At 36.7% G+C, this 21483-nt stretch overlaps 1 protein-coding gene across 3 annotated transcripts in view; it reads left to right on the forward strand.

The window, feature by feature from the left end:
• The window catches only part of SNTG1 (syntrophin gamma 1), an 868962-nt gene that overhangs the window by 20897 nt on the left and 826582 nt on the right, over positions 1-21483 (forward strand). The window lies entirely within an intron of this gene.

Genomic DNA, 21483 nt, shown 5'->3' on the forward strand with positions numbered 1-21483 from the left:
CACTGATGCTTCCAAAATTTATAAATAAGTTATTAGTAAGAACACATAAAAGTATACATATATATTTTATGCATTGTGTGCACTTAATTTTTTATAATTAAAGGAAAAAAGTTATATAATTGAAGCATCAAAACAGGACAGAAAGTCCTCTGCTCACCCTTCCCCATTCCATTTCATGAAGCTTCAAATCCCTTTTGTGGAAGAGACACAGATCACTAAAACAGGTCAGTTTTACCTCAACCACTGGAGCTTACTCAGTTTTCTGTTTTAGTTCCCATTACATCTTCTACAACATAGTAAGTGCTCAAACACATTTGTTGAGTGAGTGAAGGTCTAATATTTTAAAGAAAATTAATAATTTTTGCTCCGTTGTTTAATCCTAATTAAATTCTATTTACTTTTCTTCTAACTTTTTATTTGAAGAATGTCAATCTTAGAAAAAAATTGAAAGAACCCACACAGTGAACACATATAAAATCTTCACCAAGATTTATTAATATTAAATAATATTGAACATTATTACTGAATAATATTTATCTTTCATTATTGATGTCCAGTGTCATATTATTACACATGGTTTCTATCCATCTGAAACTAGCCATTATGGTATTTTTGTTTAAATAGTCAGAACGTATTTAATGACCATTTATTTGATCCCTGTTGTTTTTTTAAATACATTGAGATATAATTCCCATAACTTGATACTTACTCTCTTAAAGTGTGTCATTTAGTGGCTTTTAGTTTATTTACAAGATTGTGCAACTGTCACCACTATTTAATTTCAGAATGTTTTCATCATCTCCAAAACAAACTCTGAAACATTAGCAGTCACTCCTCATTCTTCTTTCCTCCCAGCGCTTGGCAACCACTAATATATTTTCTATCCCTGTGGACTTTCCTATTCTGGGCATTTAATATAAATGGAGTCATAAAATCTGTGGTCTTCTGTGATTGACTTCTTTCACTTGGCATACTGTTGCCGAGGTTCATCCATATTGTAGCATACCTGAGTGCTTCATGCTTTTTCATAGATGTATAATATTCCATTGTAGGATTTTACCACATTGTATTTATCCATTTATCACTTGGTGAACATTTTGATGTTCCCACTTTTTTATTATTAAGACTAAAGCTGCTGTTAACATTCATGTGCCAGTTTTTATGTGAACATTTGTTTTCAATTTTCTTGGGTATATATCTAGGGGTGCAATTACTGGGTCATATGGACTAACATCATGAGGAACCACAAAACTGTTTTCCAAAGCAGCTGTTCATTCCCACCAACAATTCATGAAGGTGCCGATTTTTCTTCATCCTCACCAATGCTTTTTGGTGTCTGTGTTTTTTTATTGTAACCATCCTACTGGATGTGAAGGGGTAACTGACTCTAGTTTTAATTTGCATATAATTAGCAATTTTTTGTTGCTTATGATTTTACTGGGTGTCACATCTAATAAACTGTTGCCTAATTTAAGAGCTCAAGATTCATCCCTAAATTTTCTTCTGAGAATTTAAGAGTTTAGCTTTTATATTTTGGCCTTTGGTCCGTTTTGAATAAACTTTTGGATATGCCATGTTGTAGAGGACAACTGTATTTATTTATTTATTTAGATAGTTAGTTAGTTATTTTTGCTTATGGATTTCCAGTTGTCCCAGCACCATTTGTTTAAGAAACTATTCTTTTCTCATTGGATGATCTTGGCACATTATTGGAAATTAATTGGCTATAAGTGTACGGGTTTGTTTTTTGAACTCTCAATTTTATTCCATTGATGTCGACGCCCAGTCTCATTCTAATACTACACAATTTTATTATTGTACCTTTGTTCTAAATTTTGAAAGAGGTGGATGTGAGTCCATTCATTTTTATTCAACCTGTTTGATGCTCATTCATTCACGTGATGCTTATTTATTGGTAACTTTCTTGACTCGGTTGTGGAGGTTTAGCAGGGATATCACTACATATTTATGGTCTCTGCTTAGGTTACGAATTATGTGAGAAAGGGAAAAGGCATAAATGTGAAAAGATAAGTAAACCTAAAATTTATATCCAAGATGTTTACTTCCTTCTGTCTCTCAACAAATTCATAACAGAAATTTAATATGCTGAGAAGGAAAAGTGCATAGTACAATCTGTGAGATGAGTGTGTGGAGGTAAGTCTCTTATCTAGTTAGAATGTCTGGGCTGCTATTTAAAGCATAAACCTAAATTTGACTGGGTTATTCTCTAGTCTTTATCAGGCATACCTTACTTAAATTGATACCTTCCCTGATTACATATAGCTTTCCTGGCAACAAACATCTTTCCTGGCCGTGATCACCTGTCCTGGTCATATATACTTTATAGATCTATCTATCTATCTATCTATCTATCTATCTATCTATCTATCTATCTATCTATCTATCTATCTATCTATCCATCCATCCATCTATCCACCCAACCCACCTATCTACCTATCTATTTATCATATCATTTTTGTCATATTGTCATGTAGACTTTCTTTGAGAGAAAATATGATAGAGTGGTATTTTCAAATTAGGCAATTCACAAAGTGAAATCTTCAATTCAGTATAAAATAACTGATCCAGGGTGAAAATGCTATGATAAAGATTAATGTGAGAGTGGAAGAGACCTCAGAGAGATGGTGGGACTAAATTATTCACTGGAAATTATACCCCAGAAGACTATGTGTTTAATGATAGAGTTTGCTCTGGAAAGTGAAATAATTGCAAAATAAACATAATAATTACCATTGTCATGATTATGTCGGCAAGTCCTATGAATTTTCATTAAAAATACAGGTGCAAATATAAGATCAACATGTTTGTGTATGCATGTGAAAACAGTACCATGTGGCCGGGCGCGGTGGCTCAAGCCTGTAATCCCAGCACTTTGGGAGGCCAAGGCGGGTGGATCACGAGGTCAGGAGATCAAGACCATCCTGGCTAACATGGTGAAACCCCGTCTCTACTAAAAATACAAAAAAAAAAAAAAACTAGCCGGGCGTGGTGGCGAGCGCCTGTAGCCCCAGCTACTTGGAGGCTGAGGCGGGAGAATGGCGTGAACCCGGGAGGCGGAGCTTGCAGTGAGCCGAGATCGCGTCACTGCACTCCAGCCTGGGCAACACAGTAAGACTCCATCTCAAAAAAAAATAATAATAAATAAATAAAACAGTACCATGTGTGAACAAATAAGTAAGTTGATTTAAAATCTAATGTTTATAAGAAAATATGGGTTTCTTTATGAAACTTCCATCAGCCAAATAGCTCAAACAGGATAGGATTAAATGAGTAACCTGGAGAAAAAAATGCTGAAATAAAGGAATTGTTTCTCTTTGAATTTGTGGGGGGAAAATGTTAAACATATTTTTAAAAGAAACTATTATTTATCTTCTTGAGAAAGCATGATAAAGCAATGCCAATGATGATTTAGCACCAGTAATTTTAAGCCATCCTGTACCATAAAGGTTGAAGAAGTCAGAAAAGGTGTTGTCTAGATCATTGGTTGACAAAACTGACCAAGCAGTTGTAGGAAGAATTTAAAAGTATGGATTTAAGACCTTTTTCCAGACTTGCTAAATGTTAATCTTATCTGCGGAATGAGACAGCAGCCAAGCAGAAGTGTGTGTGTGTGTGTGTGTGTGTGTGTGTGTGTGTGTGTTAAAGCTCTTCTGAATGCTCTGATGACATCTCCTTAGAAGAAGTGTTTGGAAAGCAACCTACTCTGATGAGGACTTTGATGCATGTCTTGGGGGATTCCCACACTATTTCACTCACAAAGGGCCCCCAAAGCCATTAATTCCCCCCCCCCCCTTTTTTTTTTTTTTGGTGGTAAGCACAGGCCTTCAATGACTGCAGAGATGCTTAGGAAGAATTTTACAAATGGGAAATGCTGGGTCACTGGAAAAAAGTGGCTTCATGTGAGAAAGGAGACGTAAGCCAAAAAAAAGAAAAACAAAACAAAAAATCGTGCAGCCCAAGTGACTCTATCCAAATACACACTGGCTCCCATCTTCCCAGCCCTGGTTAAGACAGAACAGGAGAAATCAGACTAAGGTATGTAGGACTCAACTGATGTATCCTCAACCGGGGCATCTCTCCTGTGCTCTTGGCACAGTCCTTTGTCACCAGCCTGCAGCTCTGGTCCAGTGTTGGAAGCCAGATTTCCCCAAACCTTGGCAACTGCAAAACCCAACACTGCAATTCACCTGATAGCCTGGCAGATGTACTAACTTACAGTCTTTCAAATTTATATTCTAACTTCATTCTCCCTTCATCTTCTCTATTGGACTATGAAGTATAACTCTGCCTTTTCTATTTTTTAAATGCTCTGCTGCAATGTCTGCGATCTTCCCTTTGACATGGATAGCAATGAACTTTGGCATTTACATTTTAAAGGAACAAATTGATTATGTGAAAGTGAATACAATTAAAACTAATTAAAGTTGAAACTAAAAAATGTTTATGAACCCTGAAAAGAATCCTAATTGGAATGGTTCACAGAGAGACTTATTCAGCAATTGTTAACTTTCCAATATGCAAGGACCTAGGTGTCATTGCAAACTAGTGAATATAATTTAAAGGGCTTAATGCAGGCATAAGGACCATTAATAGAATTGATCAAAATGGGATGTCAGCTGATTTAATGCCCTTTAAAAAATAAATTTTATAATTGATTTAGATACAAAGAGCATTTTCTTTCTTTCTTTTTTTTTTTAATATGGCTCCTCTATCTGCCTTGAAAATTCAGTGAGCTGAAAGTGTTGAAGTCCCTTTTGCTACAGTTTCTCTGTTTATTGGTATGAGTCCATTTTATAGGGGATCTGAATATAAACAACTTGAAATTTTAAAGAATTATAGTGGAAGTATCATTCACATGTTTGGCAATTGAAATACAAATTATCAAATTGGTTCAAATAAAGTAATAAATATATCAAGTACTTTTGAGAATGAAAAATATAAACAGTGATTTCCTCCAGAATATTCACTTTGGCACTATTTATGCTTTTTTGCAATATGCTCTGTTTTCCCTAATTTGGAAAAATGTGTCACTATTATGTAAAATTTTTCCTGTCACTTACTCATTCCACTTCCTGACTTTTCTTTTTGTAATCAAGTGTTCATGGCACCCTTATCTAGTCAAAATTAGAAATAACCCAAAAGTCCATCAACAAGTGAATAGCAAACGTGGTACCTCCACACAAGGCAAAATTTCCAAGCAAAAAACAGCAATCATGTATTGAAATACTTATTGATATATGTATCAACCTAGATGAACTTCAAAACAGTTATGCTGGCCGGGCATGGTGGCTCATGTCCATATTTCCAGCACTTTGGGAGGCTGAGTTGGGCAGATCATCTGAGGTCAGGAGTTCTAGACCAACCTGAACTGGTCTGATAAAACCCGATCTCTACTAAAATTACAATTAGCCAGGTGTGGTGGCACTCGCCTGTAATTCCAGCTACTCAGGAGGCTGAGGCAGGAGAATCGCTTGAACCCAAGAGGCAGAGGTTGCAGTGAGCCAAGATTGTGCCACTGCACTCCAGCCTGGGTAACAGAGCTAGACTCAGTCTCAAAATAAACAAACAAACAAATAAACAAACCCAGTTAGGCTGACAAAAGAAGTCAGACCAAAAGAAGAGAAAAAAGAGTACACATTACATGATTCCAATTACATAAAACTCTAGAATATACAAGCTAAACTATAGTGGAAGTGGATCAGGAGTTGCCTGGGACAGGAAGAAGCAGGAATGTCAGGAGAAAGGGATGACACAGAGGCCCACAGGGACTTTTGGGGGTGGGGTTCAGCTTGCTGATGATGGCAATGGTTTCAAACTTACAGTCTAAATATGTGCAGTTTGTTATATGTGAATTATCTTCATAAAGCTGTTACAAAATTAATGTTGGCTTTTTATTTGTAGTGTTTCAAGGTGACTACTAGAACATTTAAAATTTTCTATGTAGCTCACATCACGTTTCTATTGGAGAGTACTGATCGAGATCTAACTATGGTTTTTCAGGAAATATGAAGGACAGTCAAATATGATAACCACACCACTGGGATCCAGTCAGCTACACTCAAAATGTCAAAACCATAGAACAAATCATTAGGCTTTTTTCAACAACTCATGACAAGGAAAACCTGAGGTAAAAGGGGTCATATGAAAAATACCAGCCCAATGCAATGTGTAGCTTTTCAGACTGTGATTTTACATTTCCTTTTAGATTTATCCAGCTATCTTGGTGACAGTGAGTTCTCTTTTCTTTCTCCTTTCCTGTCTTCTTTCCTGCCTCCCTCCCTCCTTCTTTTGAGTTCCTTTGTGAAACATTATTCCTGTCAGATCCACAAGCTAATATTTTTGGCATAGTCATTAACTTGTCTCTCCCTTCTTTCCTATACCCTATCAGTGATCAGTCTTAAATTCGGCCTTGTCCTTGTCTTTGAACCTGCCTCTCCCTTCCCTGGCTACAAAAGTAGTCTCATTATTGGTTTCCTGACTCCTTTCAAATCCATACCATGACACTCTGTCTTATTTTCTGAAACCCAATTTCTAATCATTCCATGCCTTTGACTATTAACCTTTATTGGCTGCCCACAACTGACCGTGTATAACTGTGTAATTCCTTAGTGGGATTTGTAAAGCTGTTCTCAAGCTGAGCCCACTTGTCTCTTGCATCTCATATATGGTCATTGCCCATGGTATGTTCCCAAATAAGAGGATCAACTCAGTGTGTGCCAAGCACTTTGCATGCCTTAGCTAATTTAATCTATATAATAATCCTAGAAGGTAGATAATAATTATAATTCCCATTATTTCACAGACAAAGAAACATGTGCATGTTTATTAAATTGGATACTCAGGGTGAAAATCGTGACTACATTGACAGAATTCTAATTAATTGCAATACTATACTATTCTTCCAATGCCAAAATGTGCATTTGTGGAATTTCTCTTTGTCCCTCCCTATCTTACCACACCTCCTCTTTCTTTCCCTTCCTTCCTTCCTTCCTTCCTTCCTTCCTTCCTTCCTTCCTTCCTTCCTTCCTTCCTTTTCTTTCTTTTCTTTCTTTTCTTTCTTTTCTTTCTTTTCTTTCTTTCTTTCTTTCTTTCTTTCTTTCTTTCTTTCTTTCTTTCTTTCTTTCTCTTTCTTTCTTTCTTTCTTTCTTTCTTTCTTTCTTTCTTTCCTTCCTTCCTTCCTTCCTTTCTTTCCTTCCTTCCTTCCTTCCCTTCTTTCTTTCTTTCTCTTTCTTTCTTTCTTTCTTTCTTTCTTTCTTTCTTTCTTTCTTTCTTTCTTTCTTTCTTTCTTTCTTTCTTTCTTTCTTTCTTTCTCTTTCCTTCTTTCTTCCTTCCTTTCTTTCTTTCTTTCTTTCTTCTCTTTCTTTCTTTCTTTCTTCTCTTTCTTTCTTTCTCCTCCCTCCCTCCCTCCCTCCCTCCCTTCCTTCCTTCCTTCTTTCCTTCTTTCCTTCCTTCCTTTTCTTCCTTTCTCCCAATGTTTCTTGCACTTCATAACAAGAGTTTTATTTTTTTCCTATGAAAATGTAAATTTAAACTAGGTAACATATTTTGACTGTGTTATAAATTTGTACAAATTATATTTAATTTCAAATCTTGTTCTAGGTGTTGCTCTTTTCCTTCAACATTATGTTTGTTGAAAATCTCACCATCTTGTTTATGAAGCTTTAGTTCAGTATGTGTAAATGTTTCATAGTATTCCATAGCGATGCCCTATCACATTTTACCAGTGTGTCTCCTAGAGGTGGATCCTTAGGTAATTTTCAATTATCAGATACTATGCATTGTAGTGAAATAAGACTTTAGTATTATCTCTCTGATTGACTTATGAGTTTGCTGACTCAAAATGTTTTCACATTTTAAATTTTATTTAGTACTGCAGACTGTTTTCAGAATGGCCATTTCAATTTATACTTACTCTTTGCACTAGCATGTTAGAATTTCTGTTTTCTAACATTCAATATAAACTTTGGCATTAGCAACCCTTTAATTTTACTGTTCTAATGGGTATAAATTCCTGTGTTGGCATCTAAATTTGTATCTATATCACTACTAGTGAATGTGAGAATCTCTTTAATTTTCTTTCAACCATTGGGTCCTCATCTATAGCTTGTCTATTTATAGTCAGTTGTCAATAAATAGTTTAATTGACTAAGACCCTTGTCATTGACCACTTAGTATACACACCATAAATGCTCACTTAATAAAAAACAATGTACTACACTTTGTTTGTTGTTGCTGTTGTTTTTTTCTGAAACAGAGTCCCACTATGTAATCCATGCTCATCTCGCTCTCCTGGGCTCAAACAACCTTTTCCACTTCAGCCTCCCAAGTAACTAGAATTACAGGCTTGGGCCACCCTGCCTAGCCTGTTTATTTTACATGTCAAATTCCTGCTATGTCTTTTGAGTTGTCTCAATTAACCATGGGTAATAAGGCATAAAATGACCTTCAAGCTGTTAGTCATTAAGGCTTTTAAAATATCCAAACTGAGCAACTTGTTCTCTGTGGTATAGTCTATGTTTAGCAAGGGCCCACCTTCAATTTCTCTGTTCTCCTAGAAAGCATTGGGTTTCAGAGGTTCTAACCATGGGCTTCTTGGAAAATTAGCAGCTCCTGATAGGTCTAGGGTCCAGCAGGGTGAGAGCATCACTTCTCTGACTTTTACTTAAAAAGGAAAAATGAGGAGCAACAAAACATGTGAAGTAAAATATAAGCAAAATTGAAAAAGTCTTATGATACACAGTAATAAGATAATATACTAGAGGATATTTGGATTCGACATAGCATGAGATGATTTCTTGGCTTCTGGGAGTTGACTCCTTCAGGCTTTGGTCTGTATAATCTGGAGTCTGTGAAATATGAGGTGCTTGGATTGAAACAAACCAATACAGAGAAATTGCACACTGAGTCCTTGAGGTGGCAGGAGGGCACACACGAAATGCCTGGAAAGACCTGGGAAACCACACCAAAAGGTAGTCAGCTAGGTAACGTGCACCAAATACACTGAGCAGGGACATGCAAAATGCCTTGAAAGACAGAGGATCCCAGCACCCAGGTGGTATTGTAACCACATATCTGAGGAATGGCTGTGCCCACTCTTAGGGTGGGTGTTGGTTGGTTAGTTTAGCGAAAAAGTAGATTTTCCCAGGAAATATTGTCTCAGTGAAAAGGGGAATGGCTAATTCAGTCACAGTGGCAGGTATATCTTTATTTCTACCTGCTTTCTCCCTTAACTTGATTACATACAATATGAAATTCATATAACAAAATCCTTTATTTTGACTCTCTTTTTCATGAAACAAAGTTTCATAACATTTGGCCTCCTCTCAGGTCTGCTCAAGGAGAGACAATGTGTTCAACAGTTGATATTTCTGTACAGTCTCTTTCACCAAATGACATTTTGGAAACACTTATTGAGGACCTAACACGTGCCCAATATTGTGCTAACAACAGAGAACTCAAAACAGTTATGACCCTGCCCTCACAGAACCTGTAGTCAGATGGTAGAGAGAGATACTAAATATTAAACATAGAAATATTAAATATTTTAAGCATGTAATCACACATGTGAAAATAGAACACACGTTGCAGAAACATCATAAGGCAGGATGCTACTCATGTGAATACTTTAGTCTCAGGGGTCAGGAATGACCGCTCTAAGGAAATGATCTCTTAGCTGATATTCTTAGTTTAAAAAACTTTAATTGATAAAATCAACATACGTTTGATGGAGCAATGGTTAAGGCACTTTTGGAACAGCCCTTGCCATTTACAGACCAGAATGTGGACTAGACTGAACCCATCAATAAAATGCCTCTTAGTGGGGAGCATCTGAGTGGGGCACCCCCTCTTCTCAGGACAAACTCTTCAGTCCCATAGCACTCTGCATTCAAGCTCTGACAATGCAAGAGTGGGTGGTGTCACGAAGAGGGGTTTCCCTTTGACCCTTTCCCTGCTTTCTGTCCAAAAAATATGAACGTATCAACTCCAGCTTCCGTGCACTTTCTTTTGAGGAGACTTAACATTGCTGAAGGGGTTGAACAGCTCCCTTCTAGAAGAACCTGCCTCTTCCCAGAAGAAGTTGTCTTTATGGCACTCCTACACCTTCAGGATGCACCAGAATGGTCGCCTCACTCATAACTGATATTCAGAACCTGATCGTACTTTCTTCTGACTTTTTCTCTGAAATTCATTAAACAAATGTTTACATGTTTTTTAATTAATATGTAGTATATTTACATTAATTTATATATTATAGATTTATATTAATATATTATATATTTACATTAATGTGTATATATATATGCATATTTGAAATGGCTCTGAAGCTGGTCATAGAGGCTTTTGCACCTGCTTCAGGTTCACGAGCAGACTGGCCTGCAGCCTGAGTGAGTCCCTATGGCCTCTGGCCGCTTGCCTGCCTTAAGATCTGGTTGACATTCTAGCTGGAAACCTGTGTCACGTTCCACTAGCAGATGCCCTGAACTCTGGGATAAGTCTGTCACCGAAGCGTAAGAAGCTTTCTGGATAGAGGTTGGATTTGTCATTCTAATCTATGTTAATCTGTCTAAAAGTATATAAATGACCTTTTCCTTCTTGTTTTTACCATTTTGTATTTATTTACTTGTTTTTAGATGAACAGATTTTATTAGTATGCAAGACCTACTGTGAACATGGCACTGGGGTAAAAATCTTGAGAAGTGTTCAAACATATGTTGGTCATATGTTTGACATGAAAAGGTATATAATCTAGTGGCATATATGAGAATGTATACAAATGACTAGAGATAAATATATCTCAAAAAGACAAAAGGGAGGAAGGGTACGCTAAATATAGACTAGGACAGACCTGCCTTTTCAATTGGAACATTAGTAGAAAGGAGTAAAAGTAATATTGTAAACCTTGCCCACAAAATCTAATAAGTTTTCTGAATTGATGCCCTATTTGTCTTGACTGAGACCTACCTAGGACTGAAGACAAGGAAAAGTTTACTAACAAGTATCACAACTTTCATTTGCATATAACTTTCCAGCTTACAAAGCTCTTTATAGACAACATATTTCTCGTTCAAAATAAATTTTAGTTTTTGAGTAGTTTTTAGTATACAGAAAAATTGCAAATGTGGCACACAGAGTTCTCAAACACCCCATACCAAGTTTCTTTTATTATTAACATCTTACACTTGTATGCTATATTTTCTAAAATTAATAAACCAATATCAATGTCATACTTTTTACTACAGTTCCTACTTAATTTAAGTTTTCTTAGTTTTTATCTACTGTTGTTTTTCTGCTTCAAGATCCCATCCAGGACACCACAGGACATTTTGTCGTCATGTCTCCTCAGCCTCCTCTTAGTTACGATCATGTCCCAGACTTCTCTTATTTTTCATGACCTTGAGAGTTTTGAGGCATAATTGTCAGATATTCTGTGGGATGTCCCCATATTTGGGTTTGTCTGATGTTTGAAGTATGACTAGATTGAGTTTATGTGTTTTGAGGTGGAAGACCACAGAGGTAAATTGCCATTTCATCGCATCCTGTCAACACAACATATCACTGTTGATGTGGACTTCGGTCACTTGGCTGGGGTTATGTTTGTCCGGTTTCTCCTCTGTAAAGTTACTGACACTCCACCCACCTCCATACTGTGCTGTTTGGAAAACAGTCACTATGAGGATTTAGGCTCTTTCTCTTGAAGGCTGATTTTCTACAAACAATATTTGCAATTTCTCTTCATAAGAGATTTGCCTCCTCTCCACCATCTGATGTTCAAATCTAATAATTCATTGTATCAGTATGAACTCCTGGATGTTTATTTTATAATTTCAGTCATAATGCAATACTCCTTTATTTCATTGCTCAATATGTTTCTTAAAACATATTTAAATCCGCCCTGTTCAAAAAGAAGTTGGGAGTGAAAGGACGGCTCAGAGAGGTGAGGTGATTTGCCAAAGGACACACATTCAGAGATTGCATCCAAATTATATTACTCAAAGGCTGTATTCCTTGCTTACAAAAAGGGATCATTCAATCTAGTGGAGAAACTGGCCAATTGAAGAACGAATTGGAAACTTGGTGCTTGCAGTATAAAGATGAAATTTATGTTCTAGTAACTATTTTATTTGATGAATACTAAGCACCAATCACAAGTACTAATATTTTAGGATAATGTTAATGCCTTCACATCTCTGAAACTATTATTGTTCTTTCTGAAACATGTAACAAAGAGGAACAGAATGCTTGTTAAGGCTAGGAGAATGGATTTAGGATACAAGGTATGAGTGTGGAAAGATATTTTTGTCTGAAGGCTTGAGAAAACATCTTGTATTTCCAAATGACTTCTCTTTTGTCCAATGTGCAGAATTTTAATCCTTGCCCTTCTGGTCCTATAATCCATGTTTTTAAAATTTCACTGTGAGCCCCACATTAAATATAAAACTCATTTGAATGAAAATATTTCTGTACTTCTAGTACTTTCAGATTACATTGCATTTCCTCTTCTATTAAAATGAGTCTTTCTTAGAAAAGCAAACGTTTACATCACATCACAATGTATTGTATTTGCACTTTTTTCATTTTAATTTTGGTTCCATAAACATATTTTAGTACCCACTTAAGTTTAAATGCTTAGTTTTTGTTATCACATTAATTTGATTAATGTACTTATTTTTAAAAGCTTTTAAATATTAAAGCAGGAAAAATTAATCTCATTATGATTCAAAAGCAAATAAAGTGGTTACAATATTAATGTAGAATTAAATAATTTTATCTCACTATATTATCATTGAAGTGTTTATTGTGTAATAATTTTGAAAATATCTATTTAAATGTCCCCTTCGAAATTATTTCAGCAGTTACTATATCCTTACGTTGTGTACCTCTTGATTCTTGTGTGATAGGATCCGAGTACCAAGTCTTCGAAAGGTCCCAGTTCTGACACTCATTTCACAACTCTTTCACTGAGAAAAGCGCAACTCCTAGGAGGGTTAAACAGTACATCACATTTGACTTTACAGAGCTCTGTAGGCTGTAGGGTGTGAGTCTAGAATTCTATTTTAGGGATTAATGGAATTTGCTGCATCTTTCATTCTATAGATCAGTAGATGCTGTGCTAAGAAGAAATATTTGGAAAAAGGATATTTGTTTAATTTCATAACATATATTAGTACTTTTTTTTTTTTTTTTTTTTTTAAGATGGAGTCTCACTCTGTTGCCCAGGCTGGAGTGCAGTGGCGTGATCTTGACTCACTGAAACCTTCACCTCCTGGGCTCAAGAGATTCTCTTGCCTCAGCCTCCTGAGTAGCTGGGACTATATGCACCCACCACGATGTCTGGCTAATTTTTTGTATTATTCATCTTTAGTCTTTGAATTTACATTGTTCAAAACAGTGTTGGAAGTTTGGTAGATTAACTTCAGTACTTGAATACACAAACTCACAGACCGTTAGAATCTATGGCTACAAGATTGCCCTCCTCGCAATGTGGAACTTTTGGGCGCAGCATCCTGGCAGGTCTTCTATCCTCTGCTGTAGCTTACGGAATACAAATGCTTTATTTTTAATGATATTGTGTTACATCACTGGGGAGCTCCAAATAATTAGAAAGCCGAGGTCTGCATTCATTTAACCGTTCATCCTGGGTCTTATGTCAATCAGCAGTCGCCCCGATAATGCTGCCTTATAAACAAAGTGACTTAAAATAAGCTTGAAACAAGCATTTATTTTCACATTCACCACCCAGAATATGACCCATGTTCAGCTGATCTATGCAGGACTCAGTCTTCCTGCAAACTCGCTGGGTTCAGGTCTGCTTCACGCACTTGCCTGCCAGGGCCTAGGCTAAAGGGGCAGCAGTTGTGAGCGTCCCTTTCCCTCTGTGGATGGCTAGAGCATGACAGGCAAGCCTCAGTACACAGGCACTGAAGGCCTCTGCCTGTGTCAGTTAGCTCAAGGTCCACCATCAAAGCACATGGCCAAGCAGGAAAGGAGTAGGCCTGGACCCTTTGTGCACAGTGGGACCAAGAGCAAGGGGATATTTGCTGGACAATAATTCACAATATCCTTCTTCTTGAACTTCATCGCTGTATGAAAGCAGGTCATTATAAGCATCTTCTTTTTGCAAAGAAAGTAACTGACAGTCAGAAAGATTAAATACCTTGCTCTCTGGGTTTTACTAACTAAGAAAACCAGGAAGCAAACTTGGATCTAATTGACTCCAAAGCCCCTATTTTTTTGGCCAACGCCCTCTCTAGTCCAGCATCTGTATCTATATCATCTCTCTATTCTGTATCTATAAATGTGAGAAGTATTTTCCTAAAGGTTTATCTTTTCCAGCTGTACTGTTTTTGAGTTACTGTCAGTCTTCTTCTGTTGTTGTTTATATAAAGCTGACTCCTAGCTACTTTTGTCAAAATTATTTCATACTCTTAAGCACATAAAAGTCTGTTACTATAACTGGATAAAATATTCTAAATAATTTTGCATACATAATAGTTCAATATACATTCTCTCTAATTTAGGCTACAATGAGACTGTGAATAAAATCTTGAAAACCCTGGGAGATACGCGTATGGTGGTTGGATATATACACACACCAAGGACTTCAATACTCCCTAAATTTTACTTGGGTTTTTGAACATTTTAAATATTTGAAAGGCACTGGTTTTAACATGGCTGGCGGTACCTTTTATATTATAGAATCAAAAGGAAATGATTTCAGAATATTCTTTTCTTTACTTCAGAAATAAAAAGCTGATTTTTTTTTTTTTCTGTTCTTTGGAAAAGCAGGGAAGTGTATTAATATTAAATTAAGTCTCACAATATTTTTTGTAGTCAAAGTGGGCCATCTGATGTAATCTGAATCTGGTTAATTTTATGAATATCAACCATTACACGATATTCTTGTTCCTTTTACCTAGACAAGATCTAAACCATGGAAAGATTAATCTTGTATCCCCATGAAATAATTAATAGGACATGTAACCTCTAGTTGGATTCAAATTCCATTTCAATTACACAGCATGATTTTCTTCTTAAAATTAATGTCCCCAAATATTCATATTTTCAATGATAATATTAGCATATTCAACATAGATGTTTAACACATTCACAACAAATTTAGCAATTCTTAATTGCTACAAGAGATATAAAAAAGAGTAAAAAGAACAATTTTGGCCGGGTGTGGTGGCTCACGCCTGTAATCCCAGCACTTTGGGAAGCTGAGGCGGACAATTACTTAAGGCCAAGAGTTCAAGACCAGCCTGGCCCACATGGTGAAACCCTGTCTCTACTAAAAATACAAAAAAAATTAGCCAGGCCTGGTGGCAATGCTTGTAATCTCAGCTACTTGGAAGGCTGAGGCAGGAGAATTCTTGAACCTGGGAGGTGGAGGTTGCAGTGAGCCAACATCGCGCCATTGCACTCCAGTCTGGACAATAAGAGCAAAACTCCGTCTTAAAAAAAAAAAAAAAAAAAAAAAAAGTAATTTCTGTCCTCAGTCCATTTACAACTTTTTCTCAGTGATGAGATAAGCATGACCAATGTTTAACCACTTTGTATTTCAAGGGCTATAAAGAGATCCTTTTTGTTGTCACCACCATCTTTATGAGGGTCCAAAGCAACCGGGGGGCTTGTGCCCCATTTCCACTGATACACACATACACAGTATAAATGGCATCTTCCAGGAAGGATAATTATTCTTAAACTTAAATGTATTCTAATATTGCAAAGATGTTGTCTATGTAGTTGAACATATTTGTGTTTTCTAACAAGCTGTGAAAATTGGTAACAAGTTGTACATTGCTAGAAGACTTTTTAATCTTGAGAGTTACCTCAGGAGTGACTTTGTGTAATTGCAATGACCAGTTTCTAATTTTTCTGGAGATCAAATCATAGGAGCTTAACATTTTATAGGAAAATGCTCAAAGATACTTAAACATCATCCAAAAAATATGTTTTGAATCTATTAAAGCTCTGTGTTTATATTAAAATTTGATATCAGGCCTGGCATGGTGGCTCATGCCTATAATCCCAGCACTTTGGGAGGCCAAGGCTGGCAGATCACATGAAGTAAGGAGTTTGAGACCAGTCTGGCCAACATGGTGAAACCCCGTCTCTACTAAAAATATAAAAATTAACTGGATATGGTAGCAGGAGCCTATAATCCCAGTTACTTGGGAAACTGAGGCAGGAGAATTGCTTGCCCGGGAAGCAGAGGTTGGAGTGAGCTGAGATCGTGCCACTGCACTACAGTCTGGGTGACAGAGCAAGACTGTGTCTCAAACAAACAAACAAACAAATGAAAAAAAAAAAAAAAAAAAAAAAAAAAAAAAACAGAATACCTATTTTAATCTCATAAAACCTCTGTAAATTAAACTCCACAGAGACTGATATTTTAATTATTTTAAAAATCTAACATTAACTCAATTCATGCTCTAAGCTGGGCCTCCAAAAACTGTTTTACATGTATTATTTTATTATTCATTAATTATCATGTGTTATTTTACTGTGGTGAGGAAGTTGAATCTTAAAAAGGTTTAGATGTTCTCTACCAGACATGAAGAATGTAGATCTATTGTTGTGAGGAACACAATGTCTTCCCCAAATGTTTATTTTTCTCTCATGACCCTTGTTTGGTGCAGTTTTTACTTATGTAATTTAAGATATTTCTTCAACTTGAACGTTGGAGTCACTGAACAATTACTATCCTCTTCTTAAATCATCTACTCAATAGTTTAGTTTGAAAATTATGTTCCTGGACTTTTGAATGTTGTACTCGAATCTTCTTAAGTACTCTTATTTTTTTTTTTTTTTTTGGGTGCAAAACATCCCCTGTCTCCTCTAGAAGCTCTATTTTGGTAAACATGATTTTGTTTATATTTCCTCTCTGGATCCTCAGTGTTCTTGGCTCATTCATGATTGATGCTTAAAGCTCAGTTTCGGCAAAATTAGTGAGAAGGATTGAGCGTCTGTGCTCCTCGGGCTGGAAGGCTGTCAGTCATATTCTGAGGCACTGGAAAGAAGCGTTTCTCCCCTGAGCTGTCTTAGTTACAAATTCCTAAGAGCCCCCAGGCTCCGGGCATGGAGAGGCCCAGGCCACCTTTTGGTCTTTCCTGCTACTTCCTCCCTGATCTTTGCCACCCTTCTCTTAAATGTTGCAGAGCTTCTGAGACCACACCTTCCACAGGAGAGGTGCACCAATCCTCACCCACTGGATTTCAACTCCGGACCCAAAGCTCCCTCAGGTTAAGTAGGAAAGTTCTTTCATTGTTCTCATGCTACACACCTTTAGTGTTTGAAGTCATATTCATTCTGTCCAGTCCTGATGGTTCTAAAAGCTGCTCTTCTTAGGAAAGGTGCTGGTCATTGGTTTGTGGTTGGTGAGGAGACCCGTGGGGATGTTGTCTAACAAATATTTGCCAATGAATCTTTCGAAATCGCACCAAACATTTACATGAACACAAAGAATCGATGTCATCATGTGAAAAAAGGTGCTAGCAAACTATTCTATTTCATAAAAATAAAAGATAATTTACAGCTTAATTGAAAATCAAGAATGAATACTGAATCCTTGGGTGTTTTACTACATGTATTTCAGTCCTCATGTTTTATCTGTAATTCACTAATCTTCTTAAGATCACTGTTTTTTTTTTTCTTATAGACATGAAGCTCACTTCCTGTTATTATAATTGCTATTTTGAATTGCACAAATCCATGTGAAAATATTTGGAGTGAACTATATTAATTCCTGCCTTTCATGTAGCTCATTGTAAGAAACGGCATTACTTCGTACATGGACTCAGGGATGTCTACGATTTTTATATTTTTCCATTGTGATAAAAGAGAGATCTGAATTCCATGTGCTCACAGGTCGGTTGTTTGCCTAAGATAGCCATACTTCCAAAAGCACAAGGGAATAGCTGTTAGCACATGTTTGGCTTCATTGAGCTATCCTACTCTAGCTATGTTTTTGACAATTGTTAGTGTCTGAAATTCTCAAGTATATTTCAGTTACTATTAAAGTATTCCTTGGCCAGGTGAGGTGACTCAGGCCTACAATCCCAGCACTTTGGGAGGATTGCTTGAGCCTAGGAGTTCGATACCAGCCTGGACAACATGGTGAAACCTCATCTCTGCTAAAGATACAAAAATTAGCCAGGTGTAGTGGTGCACACCTATAATCCCAGCTACTTGGGATACTGAAGTAGGAGAATCATTTGAACCCGTGAGGCAAAGGTTTCAGTGAGCTGAGATCATGCCACCACACTCCAGCCTGAGATACAGAGTGAGACACTACCTCAAAAATAAATAAATAAAAATAAATAAATAAATAAATAATTTTTTAAAAACACATTCCTTAAAGGAAGGTTCAAAGGACCACTTATTTCATTATATATTTACAGACTCTTCTCTGAGTAAATTTTAAATGTTGCTTGCTTAATTTCTATTAAAATGAATGTTAAACATGCTATCATCTCAAAGTCCCAGGGCACATGATAAATGCAACGAAATTGTATTAATACAATTTATTTCCCATTTAATAACAATTGGAATGATTTTGAAAAACTACTCAACATTTTATATGCTATTCCTCTAGTAGTTCTTATTTGTACTAATATTTATGCTATTTTTTAAATTTTTAAATGGAATTGGAAATCCAGGGGATTTTTTTTTTTTTTTTGCCGATTAAGTAAAACACACCTTATTAATATGTCAGTATTTTGTCATCTAATGTAACTAATTTTCATATTTTATACTATACTAATTACTATGCTAATTCATCTTATTATTAGACTATGGCAAATACTTAAAGTTGAAGGCAGAGGTATTTTATCTGTGAAAGGGGAAATAATCAGTGGACTAAGAAATAAAAGTAATAAGTCATGTATTTTGCTTAAGAAAAATGATACATTTGATCATGTGTAAAACGTCTGGGCAGTTGGCTTTGATTTGGCATCCAAAAAGGCTGTTGGCTCCTACCTTCACATCTGCTAAATGTGGGTATACCAAATGCTCCCCAGCTCTCTTCTACTTCTCACAGCTCTGAGACATGTGAAGTTCTCTTGAAATTTCAGGAAATATTGTCACTATTATGATGCTGTGCAATTCTTTACTTGCAAAGAGCTCACTTTATTTTTTAAAGATAATTTTTAAATGTTATAAATCTGCTGTCCAAACAATACCTAAAACATCTTTTCTTCATTGGTTATTCATAAAACCCTTACAATCTTAGGGTTGGCAGAGAATTTTAAATTATTCTAACACTTGCATTTGGGGGATAGTAAAATTGACACTAAGAAAGATTATATCTTTACTCTGACTTTATGCAGATAGTGGTCAAAGTAAAGCTAGAAATTAGGTTTCCTGACATCTGATTCATCATACTTTTATGCTACGGAAAATACTTAAAGGTGAAAACAGCAATATTTTATCTGTGAAAAGGGAAATAATCAGTGGACTGAGAAATAAAAGTAAAAATAATCAGTGTTATTAACAGAATGCCTACTAGCATCTGGTTACAATATCTAAATAAATCCTCGCAAATCTTGAGAGACAAATGAAATTAATCCATTTTTCTGGGGAAACCACTGAGACACAGATAGTGTAGACACTGAGATGCTGGCCCTGTCAGATAACCAGGAAATGGCAGCGCTGTTAATGGAAAACTTGACTCCTTAGAAGTATCCATTGAACTTCTTGAGGCAATTTGTGAGTGAAGGGAGTAGTGAGGGTAGGTACTGGGAAATATATCACCCAGAACTGCTCTTTTGTTTGTTATGTTATGAGCATAGATGGAACTGGATTGATCTCAAGAAGACTTTGGAGCCTGGGGAAAGCTTTCTGCCAGAAATGTTATTTTAGACCTAAATGTTTTTATCATCAACAGACTGTTCTTATAGTGAACTGCTTTTACTGTTTGTGTTCATTCAGATAACTGCCATGTGCATATATTGTATCATGCCATGAAAAATAAAACAATAAAACAAGCCTTTGTCCTCAGAGAGCCTCTGAGGAAAGACAGTTGACAGATTATGAGAAGTGTTATGAAGATTTTTTTGTGCTGTTGTGTTAAATGATGCAAAATCCTGATGAGAATGTGGGGAGAGAAGACTCCCCTCTAAGGGTGAGAACCAAAGAGAAGGAACCAGTCCTGCATAAAACCATAGTGAGAGGCATTCCACAAAAGAGAAAAAAAACTCACACACAAGCATAGAAATGGGAAAGATCTTGCCCTGTCCAACAAATTAGAGGCTGCTGTGACTGGAGCTCAGGAGTGAAGAAGATGCTAGCTTAGAACAGGTTAGAGAAATAGGCAGTAGTCTAAAGGGTTTAAGGAGGTACATGGTAATCAAGCCATTATTGCTGTTATTGTTATTTTTATCAACAGCCACCAAAAAGTCTGACTTAGGATGAGGCAGTGGCAGTATTGTGCAGAGTCTGATGCCACTCCAGTGGACCAGGCCACACATCACAGTAATGTGGAGATAGATGATGGCAGATTTAGAATGTGTTACCAGAGTTAAATATATAGGACTGGCTGGGCGCGGTGGCTCAAGCCTTTAATCCCAGCACTTTGGGAGGCCAAGATGGGCGGATCACGAGGTCAGGAGATCGAGACCATCCTGGCTAACAAGGTGAAACCCCGTCTCTACTAAAAAAATACAAAAAGCTAGCCGGGCGAGGTGGCGGGCGCCTGTAGTCCCAGCTACTCGGGAGACTGAGGCAGGAGAATGGTTTTAAACCCGGGAGGCGGAGCTTGCAGTGAGCCGAGATCCGGCCACTGCACACTCCAGCCTGGGCGACAGAGCAAGACTCCATCTCAAAAAAAAAAAAAAATATATATATATATAACTTTTTAATAGCTTTGACTTAAGAGGTAATCATAAGAAGAAACCAAGGTGGAACTTCTAGGTCTTTGACTTGGCTAACTGAGTAGGTAAAAATTACTGAAATGGAAATAACTTGAGACAGAACAATATTGACTGGTGGGATAGGCAGAAATCACTAGTCCAGTATCATGTACATTCATGTAGATAAATTTGTTGCCTTCCAGGAAGAGATGCAAATCAATAGGTAGATACATCAGTGTAGGGCTCTGAAATTGACATATAAATTTAGAAATTATTAGCTTATAGGTGAGATTTATATCTATAAGAATGAATGAGACCACCAAGAGTGACAAGAAAATTAAAGTCTAGGAATGACTTTGAAGAACTCCAACATTTAGAAGAACAAAGTAAGGAGAAACCAGCAGAAGAGACTGTGACAGACAGAGTCCTCACAGGAAACAGTGAGGTCAAAGCCCCTCCTCCTCTTGTCTGTGTATACAGTAGACCAACTCACAGAAACTGCAATCTTCTCTCCAGGGATCCAGCCAGTCTGAGAGGACCCTGGGAGGGAAACAGAGGGTCAATGCCCTGTCCTCATTGTCCTCTCTCCTTCCTCTGTTCTCTGTTGATGCTG

The sequence above is a fragment of the Piliocolobus tephrosceles genome, chromosome 7 (genome assembly GCF_002776525.5).
Source record: "Piliocolobus tephrosceles isolate RC106 chromosome 7, ASM277652v3, whole genome shotgun sequence".
Taxonomy (NCBI): Eukaryota; Metazoa; Chordata; class Mammalia; order Primates; family Cercopithecidae; genus Piliocolobus; species Piliocolobus tephrosceles.